General features: G+C 35.3%; 2 protein-coding genes across 2 annotated transcripts in view; one reads left to right on the top strand and one right to left on the bottom strand.

The window, feature by feature from the left end:
• AVEN (apoptosis and caspase activation inhibitor) overlaps positions 1-21,570 on the bottom strand; it is an 88,027-nt gene that overhangs the window by 44,823 nt on the left and 21,634 nt on the right. The gene's annotated exons all lie outside the window — the stretch shown is intronic.
• CHRM5 (cholinergic receptor muscarinic 5) overlaps positions 5,694-21,570 on the top strand; it is a 44,309-nt gene continuing 28,432 nt past the window's right edge. Inside the window, exon 1 of the mRNA XM_005520342.2 lies at positions 5,694-5,757. The gene's annotated coding sequence lies outside the window, so the exon portion shown is untranslated. The remainder of the gene's footprint in view (positions 5,758-21,570) is intronic.

Raw genomic sequence — 21,570 nt, 5'->3', positions numbered from 1 at the left:
GCAAAAGAACATGTTGATTCACATACCTCTGGCAGATGGGAACCAGTCAAAATTAATTTTAGACTAAAAATGTTTTGCTGCTTCTTAGTAAAAAAAAGAAAATAAAAAAAAACCACACTTGGAACAATATGCTATTTTATACATGCCATCCAAGATCAGACAACAGCAGCTTTCAAAAAGTTGGTACCATACATTAAAACCAATTACATAGACTTACTGTATGCCATTTTTAAGCCTGTGAATAAATTAGAAATTCCTAAAAACAGTAGCTTATAATGGAAGTGCTGACACAACCTTAACTACAGCAGTAAATGTGCTGCTATTATGAAGTTGTTATGGCAACTAGAAAGATCAAATTTCTAGTGAGAGAGAAAGGAAGGATATGCATAAGCAAAACTTTAAAATCTTTGACACGACCTCCCACAAAGTCTTCCAAAATTTGTGGTCACAGTGCTATTGCTCCTTACCTTTACAAAAACAAAACAAAACCAAAAAACCCCCACCAAAATAAGCCACCAAAAACAACCCAAGTAAACCAGCAAAACTTGCCTTTAACACAGGTGAGGGGTAGGGCTGACAAAATAGTTTAAAATCCAAAACACTTCCAAGGTACTAATCCATTTTGTTCATGAACAGTCTAAAAAAGAGAGTCAATCGAAAGATATCTGGCCAGCATCTGGTGAGCACATATTCATCAGATATCACAAGTTAACAAATAGCAATTATACAAGACTGTTCCGTCTTCAAAACAGTTCCATAATTTGTTACCAATCTGAATAGTTTAGTAACAGCAACCTGCTGTAATTTGGCTGAATCAGACAGCACATTCACAAACACTGATCAATTAATTAAAATGTGATTAAAAATATAATTGAAGCTCATATATTTGTGAAACAATCATGACTTACCCTTCCTAATACTGTGTTAAACAAAAGCAGAAATCTTTGGCTGCTTCTAATATTGAAATAACAGGCGAAAAAACATACCAAGACAGTAAAATTTTAATACACAAAAATGTTCAATTAATTTATTCTAAAAAAAGTTCATTAGAATCTGTTTCAGCACACTAGTTACCATTCTCAAAAAAAAGAAAAAGTTTAATTGCAAGTGTCAATCTTGCAAAATTTCACTGAATAAAATTTCCAGCAAAATGTTAGTAGCAACAAATGGCACTAGAAATAATGTTAAATTATCATTATTAGGAGTAGTGGAATACATTTTTATTACAGCGTTCTGTCCAAATTCATCTACTAGCAACACTTTGACTAGAAAAGTAGAAAACAAACTATTTGTCTGTCTTTCCAAAGAATTTCATATTAAAGCCACTTTGTATCAAGTCTAGCTTTACTGCCATAACTAAAATCTAGGAAACACAAAAGCCCTCAGATGTCTGACATGATAACAGTTGTGCTAAGTACTTTTACTCACTCATTTCCTAGGTAACAAAAACGCCTTTTCTCCTAAGCTCATTCCATTTCTCTTTTGAGCTTGTTGATCTATACCATTTTCCAGACTACAGGAAACACCCATTTAATGAGAAGAAAATAAATTTTAAGAAATGCCTAAGTATTACTATCACTGAGAGCTAGGATATATTGCTTTTAAATTCTAAATAATTAATCAGGTGGACATGTTCTTAAGTCAAAAATTATTCAGTGTTAATTATCCAATTGATTTCAAAATTTTAAAACTTTTAAGACTATTTTTATTTTCAGACACAACATATTCACCTCCCCTCCCTGCAAAAAAAAAAGGGATTAAAGAAGGCAAAAGCGTATTTTTTTCACAAAGGCATTAAATACTTTTCGCAACAAAAGCAGAAATAATAATGACATTTTCTTCAGAACATTAGTTCTTCAGCAATTTAAAAATTCTGATAAATACACCACTTTTGTCTGAGAAGCAACTACTAGTTATCAACTTGCTTGAAACCTGTAATCTTACAGCTCTCTAAAAGCTGAATGACAATATTCACAAAAAAGGTAAAAATAGGATTTCCATGTGTATAGCTGTTCATTAGATAAATGGTAAATATTTGATAAAATTCTCAACAAGGAAAATGCTTAGAAGTGTTCTCTAACACTATGTCTTCTTTTAGGTTTTTTCAAATTCATTTGCAATGCTAATGTTAGCATTGCATTTTATAACTTGAAGAAAAGATTCATTGAGATACAGCTTTACTGGTCACTCAGTCTTATTAGAAAAATGTTTTTTCCAATATATTTGACGAATTACTTTCATACAGTGGGGGTAAGACTTGGCCTTTAGGACTTGAAGAATCCATAATTATTAATTGGGAATGGACTAAGACAATACATGGCTTATTACTATTTGCAAAGGTACAAGCTTTGATACTGTAAATATTAAATATCACTGTGAGATTGCAATATAATTTCAGTGAGCTTTCAAAGCAAATGCTCACACACTTAAAATGTAAAGTGTTTTTAAGAAAGCATTCTGATTACTTCTTATGCAACTTTTTAAAAGCACTCTTCTCAAAGCAGGTAAGTACATTATTCACCCTAGATCAAATTTTCAGGCGCAGTTTCAACCCATTGTTAACTAAAGCTACATAGTAGTCTTTTTGTGCATAAGACCACTCAAAAAAGTAGGAACTGAAACAGAAGTCTGTCCAAGTACGGGATTTTTGCCTCACTACAAAGTTAACTTTTCTGCTGTCACAAAATTACGCAGAAGACAACATGCCTGTGATCAAAATAAAACGAAGCAGAGGGACATAGACAGTCCCCTGTGATACTTTACTGCTGGCTCAGAGGTGTGAGAACTTCATGTCAGCTGGTGTTATGTACAGACATGGAATCCCTCATCAGGCCACCCTGGGAGTCCAAGGTACCCAAACTCTGTAAGGACGTAAGTCCCCTAGTGCAGCACTGACTGTCACACAGGAGATATCCAGTCACAAGATGGACTATAGGTCCTTTGGAGTGCTCAGTGCTGCGTGCTTGAAGCTTTTGCTACTTCAGTCATACCAGCAACATTTTCCACCACAGATGTTATACCCACTTTAGTCATGCAGCTTATATATAACTTATTCCTGTTGCAGATTGGCCAAACAGAAAAGATTTTCAGGGCACCATGGTAAAAATACGATTCCTTATGTTGTATTCAAGGTCGAAAATTTTAACCACCTTTATCTTCAGTGTTTGAATTCTTAACATCAGTCATGTCTTATCCTGGACTAAAGTTGTCAAGATGTCAGAATTATTATCATCCCCTAAATTTTATCATGTTGCTTTATCCGAATTATCCTTATCTCCAAGTTTGACACAGCAGAATACTTTTGATACTAACACACACAAAGCTCAGTTTACCTTGTCCTGAAGAGGGGAAAAAAGTGGGATATTTATACATTTTGTGTATATATATAACTATTTTGTGCTTCAGGACTTCTTCAGGGGATAATCACAGAGTTGATATTTGATAGTTTGGGATTTGCAAGGGGGGAGGCAGACCAGGCTAGTGTTTGCCTCCCAAAAGATTATCTGAGAATACAAAGGTAGTGCCTTGTCAGATTCCAATTACTTGGAAGGTTTTCATAAGAATCAATGCTGTCATGAAATATGCTAATAAATTTAGGACACTTCCAGTTCAGCTTGGGCAGCAGCTCCAGGCATAGACTGTATAAGTGAAGACAGAAATCATGAGAGAGAAAGTGTTAATATTATTTCAGAAAGTATGCCTCATTCCAGTACTTTCAGCATGGACTTTATATCATGTACCCATTGTATCCTTGGCAACTCGACTTGTTATCTAAAGAGACAAAATAGACAACTTTGATTTAAAGTTACAGCCGTCATATACTTCTCGGCTTGGATTTGTTCTGGAGCTAGATAGAATTCAAGCTAGAGATCAAAAATATTCCAAAAGTTATTTGATGTGATATGAGGGCATAACTGTGCTCATGATTTTTGACTAGATAAACTAGAAAAAGCTTTATCCAGATGCTCTCCAACATAACAAGGAAGAGGAAGGTAAGTTTTCTTCTTCAATGATGTGAGAGGTTCCTCATACTTAGAGCAAACAAGTACAAACCAGAAGTAGCCCTTTCTCCCATCACCTTTTTGGCGAGGTTTATATTTCACCCTGGTTTTAAAGTAGTCATCATCTTATCACTTCTTCACCTTCAAGGTACAGAAGGCAAAAAAAGAAAGAAATTGATTGTAAGTATCTTTTTGTCAATAAATTTAAAAAGAAAAGTTACACTAAGGAAGATTCAGAGAGGGAAAAAACCTCTCTATTTTAAGAAAAATTTCAAAACATCACATTATTTTCCCCGCAATCTTTCATATGTTGCCCTTAACAACATTGATACTATGAATGAAGATTTTATCCATCATACTTTATATTTATGAAAGCTTATGCTACACTGAAGTGAGTTCTTCAAAATATCTTCTGTATTTTTTCTATATTAACCTTGAGAGAGCAGTTCCTCAACATTAAGTCAGGCAATTTAAATTTCTAAATTAATTAGAAATAGATTTGTGAGTGTTTATGATATGAAGTGTGTAATGAGTTTGAACACAATCTTCATACAGAGTCCTTTGAAAAATATTTTTTTAAAACAGTAAGATTTCCTTTTGCAGGGGAAAAAAAAATGAAATGTGTGGATTTAATCTATAAATTAAGTTATAAATGAAAACCTACAAGACAACAGCCAGACTCCCCAAATGAAAGGCTACATGAAGCAAAACACAAACCATGATTTTAAAAGCAGATCCGTTAGAACATCTCTTTTATAAAAAGCTAGCTTTGAATAGACCTTAACCTGACTGGAGTTTTTAACCCTATGAATGACATCTACCCTGTCAAAACAACTCTGGTCTGTTTTACCTGATCATATCCCAAAACAGCAGTTTTTTTCCTGGTGTGTTTCTTAATGACAAGCTGTTAAAACACAGAGAACGTATCAAACCTAGTATTATCATCTGCTGCTTTTTTCATCTAGTATACACTGCTGTCCATCAGAAGAAATAATTACTGGTTCTATTATGTATGGAAGCGTCATCCTGTCAGTTCAGCGACTGGTTTGAATAGCTCCTATCTGCCACTCTTTGATGCCATGCGTGCTCACTGTCCTGAGAGACGACAAAATACTACACCCTTCAGGATTTTTTTTTCCCCTCTCTGTAAAGCAGCATTTCACATCTGTGTCTGACAGAAGTATGAGGAGCTGAGAGAGGCAGACCTTCATCATCCTTCACAGAATAATGTTGCATGGATTAAAAGTTAAGACCTGATGTCTACTGATCATATATATTTCCTACAAAAATCTAAACTGGGGAGGCTACCAAAACGTGTAGGGAAATAACTTTTCAGTGTTGGAATAGCACCAGAAAATACATGGAATGTCCTGGATATAAAATATTTAAAGATTTTTTTGAATGAGTGCTGAATACTTGAGTTAACTGGGGTCAGTGCATTTGCCCTTTTTTTATATTTTTTTCTGGTGGGGAGGGAAAGATGCAAAGTTCACAGGTCCTTTCTGTTACCTGATCAGGGCAGAATTAACAAAAATCCTGAATGTGGAAGAACTCGGATATTGAAGATACCTGGAAATAAACTGGAAACAACCAATACCACAAGAGCAAAGCAGTGAACAAGGAAACGCTGTGGAAAAGAAATCACAAGACGAGAGTGCACAATGCATTTCAAATAGAAAAAGGCTTCCTATCTGCTGAGTGAGTCTCAGTATATTCTGACAGAGCACAGACAAAGCTTCAATCAAGTATCTCCTAGGTAAGTTTTTATTTCATATACTGCCTTGATTGTTTATCACATCAACATATACTTTAATGTATTAAAAATTATTCATTTAATTTAAAATTCTTTATACTAACCCTGAAGTTTAAATTCTTCAATGACAGATATTTAATGTTCTTAGATTTCCTACGCTGTAAAAATAACATCTCTCTTTTGATATTAAGGTTATTCAAAGGAAAAACTCCTACATGATCTCTTGACTTAAACCAGAGTGAAATATTTCTAAGATTTAAATCCTTGAAAATATTTTAATACATATTTCCATGCATGGCTGTTTAAGAAATAAATTTTTAAAAGCCATGCTTCTGTTAATAGTACCACAAAACATTTACTGCACTACATTATCTATTTAATCTTGCAAAGCAAACAACATTTTGCACCACAGCAGATGTAAGAGGATATATTTTATTACAGAATAATATATCTCTGTTTATATAAAAAAATATTAAATAAAGCTAGAAGTGTTGATCAGTTATTTATGAAAGGTAAACTACAGCACAGTAAGGAAACAGCACCATGTTAATGCACCCCAAGGTACTGTGTCAGAGTGTCAATAAGAAGACTGGACATCCATTCCCCAGTTAAATTATAAAAAACAAGGTGCAGCTCATCTCATTTTTTCACTCCTTTACAGCATTCACATGAGTCACATAGACATGAATTCTACACAAAAATAGCATTCAAAACATTTCAGAATGAGATTCTACCATCTATTAGGACTTGAAAAATAAACACTATACCTTTTAATCAAAAAATTACACTTAGAAGTCACAGAGAAACATACATTTGCTCAGATACAAAAACCCCCCAAAATCCATGAAATTAAAAATGCCTTAGCAATTTTATATCCTTTAACATACCATTTATATTATCACACTTGTCAATTTTCTAATCAATAGCAGCTTTGAAAAACTACATCTTTGCTGCTAATGTTTTTTATTGTTTTCGCACAATTTTTTCTGTTAAGATGCAATAATTCTTCTTCCAGCATTGTTTTAAGTATCTCCTCTACTTCTCTCTGTATCACTTCCCTTGTTTCTATTAGCTCATCTGATTATATAATATTCTTATTTAATATAACCTTCACTTTGTTTAGTTTTGGTTTTTTATATTTTGCTAACTTACTAAAGCAATATCTCTTGTGCCTGATGCTTGCTAAAGACAGACTAATTTGCCATTCACAAATACCCATTACGAACCCTTCACTTATGCACAAAGCATTTAAGAATTCTAGCAAGTGCTAGAAAACTGAACTTACTTGCCAAGGATTGGTAGAATAGTATGAGACTAAAAAACTCAAGTCGATATGAGACAAAGCTCATCATAGTATAAGGAGTCAACAACATACTCCCAAAATAATGGCAGGATATGTGAAACAACTTCTGCAAGAAAGGGGTCATCTCATGCATATTACTGTGGAATACTTTATATATCTGAAACTTATTCTACTAGTCATACTTTTCATTGCCATGGCAGGGGGGAAAACCCATTTCCCTAAAACACTTAAGTCTTCTGTTTAATACAGGCAAACATTTCTATTATTCTAACATTTTTCCATTTGTTGTATTTAATGAGAACTTGATGGAATTTTTCCTAGTGCAACCATAACTCAGCCATTTTGTTGTTGACAGGTTCCTGCACTCTCTATATTTCCCCAGTTTCTGTCCTTTTCTCTCTCAATCATTTTTTCCCATGTCTCACTTCACATATTACCCTGATCCAGAAAGAATTCTTCCTGACTCTTCACAGCTCCTATACAACATGCACTGATACTTTGTCTAACATCCAACACACTAGGAAAAAATCAAAAGTGAGGAAGTATGTTCTGTACAATATAAACTAAAATACAATATAAAATAATGTGGCTGTACATTTCAATAGAACCAGTTCACAATTTCCATAACTTCAACCATCAAAGCCTATTACAACCCAGTATTATTTGCAATGAGCAGCAAATGCAATACAGCTTTTGCCAGCTGATTTCAGAAGACAGCTTTGTATCTGCTAGATGTGGTTCAGAGTTGGATATTAAAAAAGAGAGAAAAATAAGAACTGGAATTCAACCTTTGTTTCTCCAAGTACTGTTCTCACACTAGAAGTTTTGTTAACTTGAATGTTTTCTGAGTTTTTTGCTTTCTCTTTTGTAAAAGATACTGCTTATCATGGCTTAATAACAAAACAAAACAAACCTCCCCCGCAAGAAAACACCACTCCAAACGCTAAACATGTCAGCTAGCCAACATCCTTATTTTAACAAAAATCAGTTGATGATTCAAAGATCTCAAAAGGCTTACTCAAAACCTTGTGTTTTAGAAATTTCTGAACTGAGAACTGCAGTTATGGCTTTTTAAGCTCTGTTGAAAATATGAGAAGGCTAAGAACAAGTTGAAAGTTTACTTGTAGGAAGAAGAACTGGGTTCAACTAACATTTTTTCAATATGTAATATTTTTAAAAGGCGGATGTTTCAGATATATTCATTAATAGTTTTAAGTCATTAAGATAAATGCCATTTTTATTTTAAGTGCATTATTTCTTTCAATTATCCTCAAAGAATTCAGATGTATTAACTAAATTAACAGCTTGTTATTAGTTCCAAAACCTAACCTTTCATGCAACCAGAAATAAACATCATTGAGTCCAGCTACCTGCCCTGTACAGGACCATCCCCGAGAATCACACTGGGTGCCCAAGAGTCATAAAGTGTTTTCCAAAATGTGTAATTATGTAAAAACATATCACCTGAAAGCAATAAGTTAATATTTATTTTTCCACCTTTATCATAATAAGTTGTTTAAGGATCACTAGGCATCTGACAAGGATATCTTTTCATTTCCACTGTGTATTGAGTTGTTTGCATATGTGAAATTAATAAACCACATCACAAAATAACAACAGGCAATTGCTCAAAGAGACCACATCTGCTTAGCAAAACAGCACACGTGGTCCATATATAAAGGACCCCCTTCCCAACTAATTCAGCAAGTAGCAAATATTAAAGTGGTAAGATAGAGTTTAATAAGTCTTTTCTGGGCAGTTTTTAGCTAAAAGAAATCCACAAATAAGAGCACAGACTTGGAGGTATACATATTGCTGAGCTGCTGGCCCTATCTTCTGCATTCACTTTCACATCTATCAAGACTACTATGTTACAGGTAAAACATTACAGGTAAAACTTCCATCCTTCTATTGAAAGAACTTATATAAGCTAATAGAAAGTAAGGAATGAAATCCAGAACTTATGCTCCAATAGTTAAATCACTGATGCAAAAAGTCTATTTCACCTTGAGTTACAAATGAACACAAAATTCACCATGGCCATTTACATCTCTCTCAAGCCCTTCATTAAATAATCCCCTGCCTCCAAAAATTACTGTAATGAGAAAAAGGGCACAAAACACTTCAAACCATTTGCACTATAAATACATGAGGGTACTATTATGCAGTACTTCCAACCAGGTGGAAAGAGCTATCTTTCAAAAAGCCAAACTGAGTGATATTGGATATATTACTTTTTTTTTTTATCTATGTTAATATATATTTTTTTCATCCATATTCATATAGAGAGAGTTGGTGTTTCGTGGCATTTTTTTGGTGGTTTTTTGGGGTTTTGTTTGTTTGTTAGTTTTTGGGGTTGTTTGTTTTTGTTTTGGGGGAATTCTGTGTTTGTTTCATTTTTGTTTTTGTTTGTTGGGGTTTTTTGAATAAACAAGCAGAGCCAGTTCACACAAAACCAGTTTATGGCTACAGGTGACAATGCATAGGGCAGATATTCAGGTCTCAATCAGTACAAATTCTGACTTAAAACAGAACCACAAGGGCTTACATACATTTATGGCTGATATAAAGTGCTTTGGGAAGGGTACAACATTGCAAAGCAGAATCTGCATAAAAGGGAGATTTGTTACAGCAGATGCAACTGTGTGTTCCTGGCAATGCAAAACCTGCTGCCCAACAGCCTTGATATACATCTGCTTGGCTCCTTCCTCTCTTTGTTTGTGATACCTGGTCCTTGACCAAATTTTAGGTCCTGCAAGGGCTACCTCCACACTTTAATTCTTAATTAACCAAATCCTGTATCAGCTTTTCCATTCTTTTTTTTTCCCAGAACAGATATCAAATCCACAGATCTACAGTTACCTAAATAGTTCCATTTGATAGCATTTCTTCACTTGCAGAAAGACATTCCCTAATTGTCTTCAATATTCCTGAAGCTATGAGACATTAAAAATACCCATTTGTATAGTCTGCCTCAATGAGCAGAATCAATGCTTTACAAGGAATTCAACTTGCTATTCCTCTGCTATATACTTCTAATATCAACCAGTGCTGAAGACTGCAAGCGTGCTAAAGAGCTTTAAATTACAGAAAAATGAATTTTTTACGGGACTTCAATATCTTCCAACAGTTTTGAATTGATACCATCTCAAACTTCAAATATTAATTTAGTGATTCTGCAGCTTAGAAACAGGGAAGAAAGAACACATCACTTGGGAAAGATCACACCACATCCATCAGAAGCTCCACACAGACCCAAATTCTGCACAACAATAACCAAAAGTGTAAGTCTAGGGACAACTGAAAACAGGGTACACGCACAGGCATATTTCCTCAGAATTATTCTGCCTGCCTCTAGCTATTTGCAGTTCAGGGATTTTTTTGAGCCTCAGATAATTCCTTATTTCTAAGATAACCCTCAAAGTATTTTGCCATCAAAAAATACCTTTGCTTTGAATTTGCTACCAGATAGTTTCATTCAATACTCCCTACTTCTTCCACTAGCAGAGACAATAATAATTTCTTATTTATCATATTAATCCTTCTGTGATTTCACAGAGGGCTATGGCATACTGTTCTCATCTGTCTTTGCAGTTGAAGACCTCTACTCATACTATCCTTAGCTATGCTTTATATGCAAATTCTTCCATACTGTTGGTTGTCCTGCTGGCCTTTGCAGTATTGTTTCAATACTACTCTTTCCTTGTGGAGCTTCTGGGATCCAAAGTGCAAAAAACTATACATTGTGCCTGTGTCACTGATTTATATGGTGACACCATGATGTATTTTCTGTTTTCTTCTCTATTCTTTTCCCAGTTTCTGTAGTTCACTTGCTTTCAACTAGGGAGGAATAAGAATCATCTCAGATGACTTTAAATGTATAGGGACTGTTTACACACACACACACACACACTGTACTTCACTTAATCTTCATCTGCAAAGAATTTAATCTGTCATTTTTGTGGTTTTATTCTGCAACTCTCTGCAGTCCTCAGGCTACAAGGAATTACAGAATAAATAAGATACACACTTTTAAAAGTTAAGGTAATAACACATCAGATAAATCCAAGAGCTCCATGTGATTTTCCACCACTGAAATTCACAGAATCAGAGAATGGTGGGGGTTGGAAAGGATCTCTGGATATCACCTAGTGCCACCTCCCTGCTAAACAAAATTCATCTAAAATGGGTTGCACAAGAACAGGGCATGTTTTGAGTATCTCTAGAGAGGGAGATTCCACAATCTCTCTAGGCAACTGTTCCAGTATTCCGGCACCAGCAAAATAGTTTTTTCTCATATTCAGATGAAACTTCCCATGTTTCAGTTAATGCCTGTTGCCCCTTGTCTTGTCACTGGACAGCACTTGAAAAGAGTCTGGCCCCATCCTCTTGTCACCTGCCCTTCAGATATTTATATGCACTGATGAAGTCCCCAGTCATCTCTTTTGCAGGGTAAACAGGCCCAACTCCCTCAGCCTTTTCTCATAAGAGATGCTGCCTTGCTGCGCCCTCACTGGACCAGCTCCAGCAGCTCCCTGTCTCTCTTGTCCTGAGGAGCCCAGAACTGGACACAGCACTCCAGGTCAGGCCTCACAGGGCTGAGCAGAGGGGCAGGATCCCCTCCCTTGACCTGCTGCCAATGCTCTTCCTAAGGCAGCCCAAGATCCCATTGGCCTTCTTGGCCACCAGGGCACTGCTGGCTCAGGGACAGTTTGGTGTCCACCAGCACCCCCAGGTCCTTCTCCACAGAGCTGCTTCCCAGCAGCTCAGCCCCAGCCTGTGCTGGTGCCTGGGGTTGTTCTTCCCCTGCTGCAGGAACTTACATTTGTTAAATTTCATTAGGTCCCTCTCTGCCCAACTCTCAAGCCTGCCTAGGTCACAATGGATGGCAGCACAGCACTCTGGGGTATTGGTCACTCCTCGCAGTTTGTTATTCTGTCCCTCCATGCAGGTCAATGATCACCAAATTCAAAAAACCCAGTACTGAGCCCTGAGATGCAATGCCAGCTACAGCCCTCTAACTAGACCTGTGGCACTGATCACAACCCTCCAAGATCTGCCATCCTGCCAGTTCTCAATCCACCTCTCCAGCATGCATTTCCTGAGCTTAACTCTGAGGATACTATGGGACACATGTCAAAAGCCATGTTGAAGTCAATGCAGACATGTTTAAATCAAGACTGACAAGAGCTTTTGACAGTAGCTGTACTAAGAGATGTGCCTAAAGTCAAACACTAACTAGTTCACAACTTGCTTTGATGACTGCTCATGTTATTCAGAAAAGTTCACCCAATCACAAAGGGTTTCCTTGGCATCGTAATTGATAAATTTTACTGGCTATGCTGGGGTTAGCCTTTCATGTACATTTAGAGAGAACCCTGCCCACTATATTTCACGTGAGTAAGGAATTTGAGCTAGGGAAGGAAAACAGCAAGTTTCCCTTCCTCAAATTTGTCCCAAACTTTACTGAAACTGATATTTTTTTATCTTTTTTTTATTATGCTTGCTATTTCACATGTTTTGCAAGTTAAACAATGAAGGAACTATACTTTATGTTTCTTGGTAGTATTTTATATCTAACATCTAAAAGCAAATAATGGGAAATACTATTTCATTTAACAGTTAAATTATATATGCTTTAAAAACATCTTACAAGGAGGAGGAGGAAATAGAATAATTTCTTAGTTTAGCTGTGCCCAGCTGCCAGAACTCAGATACAGACTCAAGAAAAATACCTAAGGTGTCTTAAACACCTATATATACTCTATTAGACTATTCAAGAACTCCTTTAACTATTGTAGTATAAATTAGATAAATTATTTCTAATGTCATTATGCAGACATCATCTCTTCCTGACTCATATCATAGGTATATACTATCACTTGTCACCAAATTACATCTTGTCCATGTTATATTGTCCTTGGATTAATCTATTGTGCTTTTCTTCCATGATTAAATGAATTCGAATTCTATTCACGTGAGGTTACATTGTCAGTGTGGTTGCTCAATGCTTCAGTTTTCAAAAATGCATTACAGCAGATTTTTATCATATAGTATAACTTGCTCAGTAAGTTATTTCCATAACAGAACAAACTATTTAAACAGTCCTTCTGAATGAAATAATTTCAATTTACAACCAGTCTGGGAGAGCAACAGACTTCAGGAGTAGGGCTCATATTATTTTATTTGAGATACTTAGAAAAAAACATTGCCTATAGCCTCTGTCACCACCATAAATCATATACAATTGCAAGGTAAAATTATTATATCCCTCTGTAGTACTTTTTCAAATAAAAAATCTTCCTAGTTTGTTTTTTTTAATTTGTTCTAAAATTTAGACCATAAATATTCTTTTCCTCTACTGAGCAAGTCTGTAAAAACAGGTCTTTAATGCATATTCCCAATTTTGCTTCCCAAATGGGTTCTATGGTTCACTTCCTCAGCTTTGTATAGTCACTGCAGCAGTAGAAAATGGTAGTATGTTAAAACACTTTGATGTAGAAAACATTGCAAATAGAAACCCCCCAAAAAACAAAAGACTCTTCTATTAATAAATTAACAGACAAAAGAAGGTTCATATGCACTGATACAAATAAACTATTCTGAAGTACAGGCACTAAATACAAATAATCACCAGGGTTTTTTTGTTGTTGGGTTTTTTTAAACAAAAAGATAACATGACCAAATCAAACACTTTAGGCACTTTAAAACGCTTTGTCTCTAGCTAAACGTTACTTTACACAGAGATATTTATAAAGACCAATTTTCTTTGACAAGCTGAAATGTGCTTGTAAGGTAAAGGTATGAGATGTGATGCTTTCAGATTACATTTCTACAAGTTAATTTAGTCATCTCATATTTGTAGGCAATTTTCCTCTAAGAGGCTAGATTATTCTTCCTGGGGATTTCTATTCCTCCTTCTTACTCCTCCTCCTCCTCCTTCTTTTTTCATAATCAAATACAACTCAGAGAAATAAAGTTGTCTGTGGGACAGAAAGAGGGTATATAAAACCAAGAGTAAATGAAGATTTAATGAGGCCTTATGAAATGAATAACAGAAGAAACATAAAAGGGGCAGACAAAGCCATGAAGAGTTAGATAAAAGAAAACATACAGCAAGAGAGGCTGTAGACTCTTATTTACATTAGAAAATTTACTTGTCAATATTCTAACTGAAAATGTACATTGAGATTAATCAGAAGTAGGCATGTGGATTTAATCCAGCTTAACCCAATACACATGCATGTTACCACCCTTACTATTATCAATAGCAATTTTAGTATTTTACTGATTGTGCAAGATCTTTCCCTTCTCACCAGCTGTTCCATGTCATGTTCCTGCCAACTCTTTTGCACCATTCATGTAGTCAGATCAGGCAATGAGATCCATATCTGGTGACAGGCCAAATCCATAATAACACTGAAGTGTCTTTCAAACTTTTTTCTTGAGAAGAGGGGATGTGACCTTCATTTATTATCAAGGGCAGAATCAAAATATAAAGCAATTTCAAATTCTGTCATGCCAAATTCTATCTTATAATGACTTTCAAAACATTAAGCACACCTAGAAGGAAAAAAAACAAACAACCAACACTAACATGTCTCCATTTTAAGGAAGTCAGGGAAAAAGTGTTGTTTTCAATCAGAACCACTTTGGTATATTTCCTTGAGCACTGGAAAGATTACAATGAATACTGCAAAGAGAGTATCTCTTCCTGAATAGTACAAATTGTGTAGACTTGTTGTCTGGAACTGTTACTCTTATACCCCTAGCATTTTATTTATTCAAAAAAATCTAACTCAGATTACCTCCTATTACCATTGAACTGTCAATTTATAACACTCGGCTTTCCAAAACTTCCATTCTGCCAGCATTTTCCCAGCAGAAGGTTGTCTTGAATGAAAATTTCATTGCTATAAATAACTGCAATTATGGCCCCTAGCATTTATTACACAAAAATCAATAGAATTATATCATGATTTTAAATCATTACAATCTTGAAATAGTTCTTTCACCTTGCCCCCTTTTATGTTGTAGCAAGCTGATACACAATTTTCCGGGAGCATTTTCTGTATATTTCAGCACATGCATATACTCAGTCAAAGAAACCCATTTTATCTTCCAGTCAACAGTGTAAAAGAAGCAGAGAGTATGATGACTTTCACAATCCAAATTATCTGCAACATATTCAGAAATACCACGCTTTATAAATGCAGACAATGAGTGTATACTGTCAAAGGAAGGTCATCTGATTCACATTCCAGTAAAGGTTGAAAATTAGTCAGAATCAAAGAAAATATAGTTCTTCCCCACTTGCACCCTATTCTGACCCTCAAACACAACTGTTACTAAAAGAGTTTTTAGTTTGCCATTTTACACACAAGCAAGGGCTTGGTTTGCAAGTAAGGACAACAATGGGATACAAAGAATGTCCTTGAGGCTAGAATAGACAGTAAATACAACACTTGTTGTATTAACAATAAACTTTGGCAAGACTCAATATGCCTTTGACATTCTTCAGGAAAATTACTCAAATCTAGATGAAAAATAAGCTGCTTCAGAAAAAAAAAAAATCTTTAAGTGCTCAGAAAAGCCATCTTCCTATACAACATCCAGAAATGCCAAAGATGCCACTTCTCTGATGAGCTGAGAGTGAACAATAGGCATGAAAACAGAGAATAGATGAGGAACCAAAAAGTGATTTGGACAGGTTCAAAAATATGAGGCAAGGGAAAGGTCAAGAGAAAGCCTAGACTAGAAGTTGAATGTAGGAACCAGGAATTCTTGAACAACAGGATGAGACCAAGGAAAGAAAAACCTCAAATTACCATGTGAGGCTAAAGCAACTAAACCCAAAAAGCAATAAAAGAAGAGTAGGACAAGGAGAGCCTGAGCTATTAAGACCAGATTTGAGGAGAAATTTCAGGATCATAGATGGAAGAAGAAAGGAGAAGTGTAAATGAAATTAAGGAACAAACAGGCACTTCATAGCTTTTAGAGCACTGTCTACTGCACAGCCCTTTTTCACCCCAAAACTGATGCTTAGGAACAGCACTATTCCTTGCAAATGAATTTTTGAGACAATTACTCGAATAGGTTTTGATGTCTCTTCTGATGGTGGTTCACATACAGGCTGATCAGAACACTTCCTTGGAACACATCAATTAACAAGGAAACATTCCTATCACAGTTATTTTTGTTTGTTAACAGATATTAGGAATAAATGAATACTTATGAGAAAAGGAACAGCAAATGCAGTCTGCTTTCTACAATTAAATCAATCTGCTACATCTGATAGTTTTATCATCTTTACCATAAACAAAAACTTATAGTTTTACAAAACTTTGCAGAATTTCTATTTTGTTTCTTTCTCTAATGTAAGCTGCTGAGAGATAGAACAAAAATATTACAATTAAAACAAACACATCTTCTCCAAATCAATCAACATCTTTTAGTATTACCATAGAAGTGATCTCTATTAATGTCATTATTAGAAAAGAAACAGTATTTTATCAATAAGCAAAAGAATGCCTGCTCTGAAAAGTTTACAGTCTAATTCAGGTAATTTAACAGTGGTCAGAATTTAACAGAATCAAAAGTGTAAAAAGGAAACCGAAAGAAAAAAAAAATTAAATCAATCAAAAGTAATATGCAGCAACTAGGAAAATCAGAAAGTTTTTAAAAAAATCAAAGTAGGGAATGGCACAAAATAAATAAAAAGCAGTAAAAGTAGGAGAAAGTGAACAAGAATGTTATGGCAATAACACACTGAACTTTGAAAATGAATACTGGAATAAGAAATGTACCATCTGAGTAAAAGAGAGTAATTCAGTTTTGGTTAGGGGATTCCAGTGGCAGAAATGGTAGGGATCATGTGCCAGAAACACAGATGACCAAGATGAAGCCTAGTCAGGCAGAACAGTTTTAGGGGCATTATAAAAACAAAGGACATTATTAAACTAAAGGAACTGTGAATCAGGTAAATAGACATTTTTATCTAGGTTTCAAGACTACAAATTCAAGTCGTGGGCATGACAACAGCAAGACTGGACAAATTGCTCCACATTTAAACTAACTGATTTGTGATTTCATAACCAAAACATACTTCAATACAATTCAGCAGAATTACCACCAATATAAAGTAGCAGCAGAAGATTAAGGAGCCAGTGTTAGAGAAGGGTATTGGTAGGAAAACATTTTAAATCCAGAAATCTGTAACTCCACAAATAAATGACTGCACTCAAGAAGTGAAAAATTAAAAGTGTGGGAAAAAGCTTGCCACACTGATTTTAATAGGAACAAAATTTGACCCCTTTAGTCTGTGAATCTTACTTTATTCAATTCTGAATCATAAAGCATACAAATTTCTCCTAAATACTGAAACTGTTCAGATTTTTTTAATTACTTACCAGTGATTATACAGAACCACCACTGATACTTAAAGCCACACAGTCCTAAGATATCAGAGTGTTAAAATGAAGACATCCTATATTTATATTCAAATCATGGATTCACATTATACTTCCATACTTCAATCATAGTTTTGATTATACTTTAGGTAAAACTTAGGAGGGATAAGGGCATAGATATGAAAGCATATATAATGGGCACAGACTACCTATTATAGAAAAACACATTTATCAAGAAAATGTAGTTAATACTTAAAATCTGGCACTTCTTATTTTTAGTTCAGGCAAAAAAAAAAAAAAAAGACAGCTTGGCTTGTCTGATTAGAAAAAAAAAAAAAGGAAAAAAAAAAGAGATGAATTTCTGTAATGTTAGGAACAGTTTAGGAAGAAACACTGAGCAGATGGAGAACCAGCTTCCACTGATGCCAAGTCCTGTGATTCCAATGCAAATCTTTATTGTGGAAGTTGCTTGGCTTTTTTCTGTTTGTTTGGGAGAAGAAAAGGAGTTTGGGAGAGACTGCATTTTTGTTGATTTCAGATACCTACAGGTACATAAGCCAGAAATACCTCTTAGGTCTAGTAACAAGTCCAAGGCTGCAGACCGCCCCGTTGCAAATAAAACATGTTCAAGTGGAAGTGAGACCACTTGGATACAAAGTCTCTACAGATGGGAAATGTTATCTACCAGAGGACCATCAAAAATGAAATGAAAGTTCTGATGTGCTGAAACGGGGCTAGAAGGAGAAGCAGGATAGGAGAGTGTGCCATGGAAACTCAGAGAACGTTTAGGGAATGAGGCAGTGAAAAACAGAGAACACGAAGAAAGATGCAAATAAAGCATATGCTCATATCTATTTATGGAGGGCATAAACTAGCAATATTTAAGTGACCTGTTACTAATCCTTAGTGCAACAGTGTAATCACCTTTCAGGATCTACTGATACCTGGCACCTGTATCTTAAAGCCATAGTAAGTGATAAGAAGTAACCAATACTGCAATGTTCTACACAGAGCTCATGTCACTTGGAGAACAGCAAGAACATGGAAGTCTTGCATCAGTTGAATTTATTGGCCAAATTCTGGCCAATAAGTAGCTCAGTTGTCAAGCAAGTACCACTGAAAAATGGGGCCCTCATATATAGGATAATCCAAATCACCAGTGAGTTAGGCATTTCTGTAAAGAAAACTGATTTTCAGCTACTCTGTATAATTTTTAAACTCAAAGGATTCATTTTTAGTACTTGAACTATGCCCTACTATTGCTGTTCTTTTTGCTTAAGCAGAATTACCATTAAAAAAAGAAAACTGATTTCCTCTTCACTCAACCTTGAAAAATTGGAAAAGTCTCTACTTGAGACAGGAAAGTTGAAGGAAAACCCACTTTTAATGCAAGCTTTGTTCCACAAGTTTATCTGTTCAGGTTTTCCAAGATGGCCAAGGGCGTTTTGTGTACTTCTAATTGTCAAGCATGTACTGACCATGCAAATGACAAAAATGCAATATATTGCAATAGACACAACAAAATTAAACAGAGACACAAACGAAAGAGGTTAAAAAAACAGACCAGTTATTTAGGGAAGGGAATGTAGCTGTTACCTCATAATTCTTATACCTACTGTTCATTACTATTATATTCCTGTGACTGTCCTTTTGATTTTTATTCTACATTTTTTTTTGTATTCAGCTGCTAGGTACCTAGAGAAACTGTATGTGTTATTATTATAAATTATATATATTCTTACAATATCAAAACCATTCTCCCAGTTTTATTTGAACTGCACAGCATTTCTCCATCTTAACTTCTAATGCACCAGAATTATTCAGCCATGGCCTAAAAACCAAATGGGAAAAATTCATGTCCAAGATGGTATTTTTTCATCTTGATAATCATCATCTTGCAATCCAAGTATTGTTATTGAGGTGTGTATGTTGGCAATTTTGGCTGGTGTACTGCTAATGCCTACCACATTTAAAGAAAAGTAATCAACACTTGGAAAAGCCTGAATACATTTTGATCAGCTCTATAATGATATTTTAAATATATATTTTTAAAGAATCTATTCACAGCCAAAAATCTGATGAACAACTTAAATTTACTGTAGTTCACTTAACCCTCATCCGTCAAAAAATGAGGGCAGGTCTTCAAACACTGCAAGATTCTGCTTGCAAAGTAAGGTATCCTATCACTTCCACTTCTCTTGCTCTTTATGCTTCAACAGCATTTTTGCTAAATTGTTCAAGACCCATTCCCTGAAGGCTTCACAATGGACTTGTATTTTATATCAGCTAGACAAAAGCAACATGGAAAAGTTTGCTATATTCAAGATAATTAATAATAAATAAATTATAAAATGCTGAAAAAAAGAAACATACTTAAAAACTTAAGCTGAACCCAGGACACCTATTTTACACAGAAATATAATAAGCCCTAACAAAGAAGCTCCGTCAGGCCAGTGACATCAGCTGTTATCAAAGCCAGCTGGCAATTCTAAAGACTATTTTCAGCTGCCTTTTTAACTAATCAGTATGACATTTTCACGGCCTATTGTCTGCTTCAGGTGGCTTTTCCTTATCCCCTCTTTACCACCACCTTATAAAGGAACCCAGAGAATGACTCGAACATTTTTCTTGAAAGCACTTGAGAAACTGTAACCACTTTCCTACCCTGAATCAGTAACTTGAAGTCAGACTGCACAATGATTTTGTATGAAAGAGGTACACTTGGCTCATTTTGTGAAAAATCTGACCTGATTTAGCCAAGCTACAAGCTTCTAGAAATCAAAGTTTGAAGCTAACTTTTAGAAGATCTGCTGAAGTTTAACAACCAATTACCGCATCTACCTCCGCAGTGGTCTTCTGTATGTCATCTCAATGTGCCAGGCAACTGAATTAAGTTTCCTCTTACTTTCAGTTTTGAGTGAGAGTCAGATTTTCCACTGTAGAAGTCTGCGTTTAACAGGCTTTAGGTAGGACACTGAACACAAAGTGTTGCACTGCATATTTCTGCAGCCTCACCTATGGTGATATCCCTAACAGTTGAAAACAATGGTCTGTCGCTTCATACTGTTGGGTAACCTGAGTAGGATTTAGGGTATACAGAGAATGTGGAGAGAAGATGGAAAAAGCAGCTTATAATGGAGACCAGAACTGGAAGACTGAAAGAATAAACTGGGATTGACTAGACAAGGAAAGAAACTAAAAGGAACATAACAATATGTGGTAGTGAATTAAACCAAATGAGCAATGCCAAGCAGAATAACTAAAACTTGGGGATCACCAGGACTGGAAAGAATGAGGGACAGATATTCTGCCTCTGACAGAATTTGAAAGAATTGGATTTTAATAAATATATACAGAAGGGAGCTGGCTCACAACAAAAGACTGAAAAAAGATCTAATAAACACAGACAAGAAGAAAAAACAACAGAAGGAAGGAAGAGTGAGAAGAATTAGTAGGCAGGCAAGGGCTGACAGCAGAGAAACAACGTGCAGTCAAGAGACAGTCTGGGACTAGTTAAGCCTAAATATTAGATTGAAAAGACAGAATCAGTGCTGCACTAGAGATTGGCATGAGGCAGAGAAAGCTGGAATTGTAAGCAAAAAGCTAAAAACCCAGTGTTTGTCTTCTATTGAAGCTATTGAAAGACTACAGTCCCTGCAAGTATCTGCAAACTCCTTTCTTCTCCTCAGACTTCCACTTTCCACCTTCCTCTGTTAACGATAAAAATGTAGTGTAATAATGCATAACTTTGGTCCTTTCTTAATTCAAGCAACAGTAATATTTATGTATTAGATTTAAAAGTTCTCATCCTAATTATCAACATGACAGCCATATCATATAATATCTCATTTTGCTATTTTTAGGTTGATTTTAAGTAAAGAATTACACATAGATGCACTTTTACATGATATTAGACAAATATGTACCAAGGATTTTTATTTCCTCGGACATCAGCAATTCCTCCATTTAACTTTGTCTACTAGCATTAATTCTGTCTTTATTACATTATCCCAAATTATTTTTTCTATGCTATCTCATTCAATTAACAGCATATCATCTGGGATAAGCCAAGTTTTATCTTGAAGGATGACATATTCTAAGACC

The sequence above is a fragment of the Pseudopodoces humilis genome, chromosome 7 (assembly GCF_049639895.1).
Source record: "Pseudopodoces humilis isolate 2021_Gansu_Grassland_sample_001 chromosome 7, ASM4963989v1, whole genome shotgun sequence".
Taxonomy (NCBI): domain Eukaryota; kingdom Metazoa; phylum Chordata; class Aves; order Passeriformes; family Paridae; genus Pseudopodoces; species Pseudopodoces humilis.
This window is presented reverse-complemented; position numbering and strand designations above follow the sequence as displayed.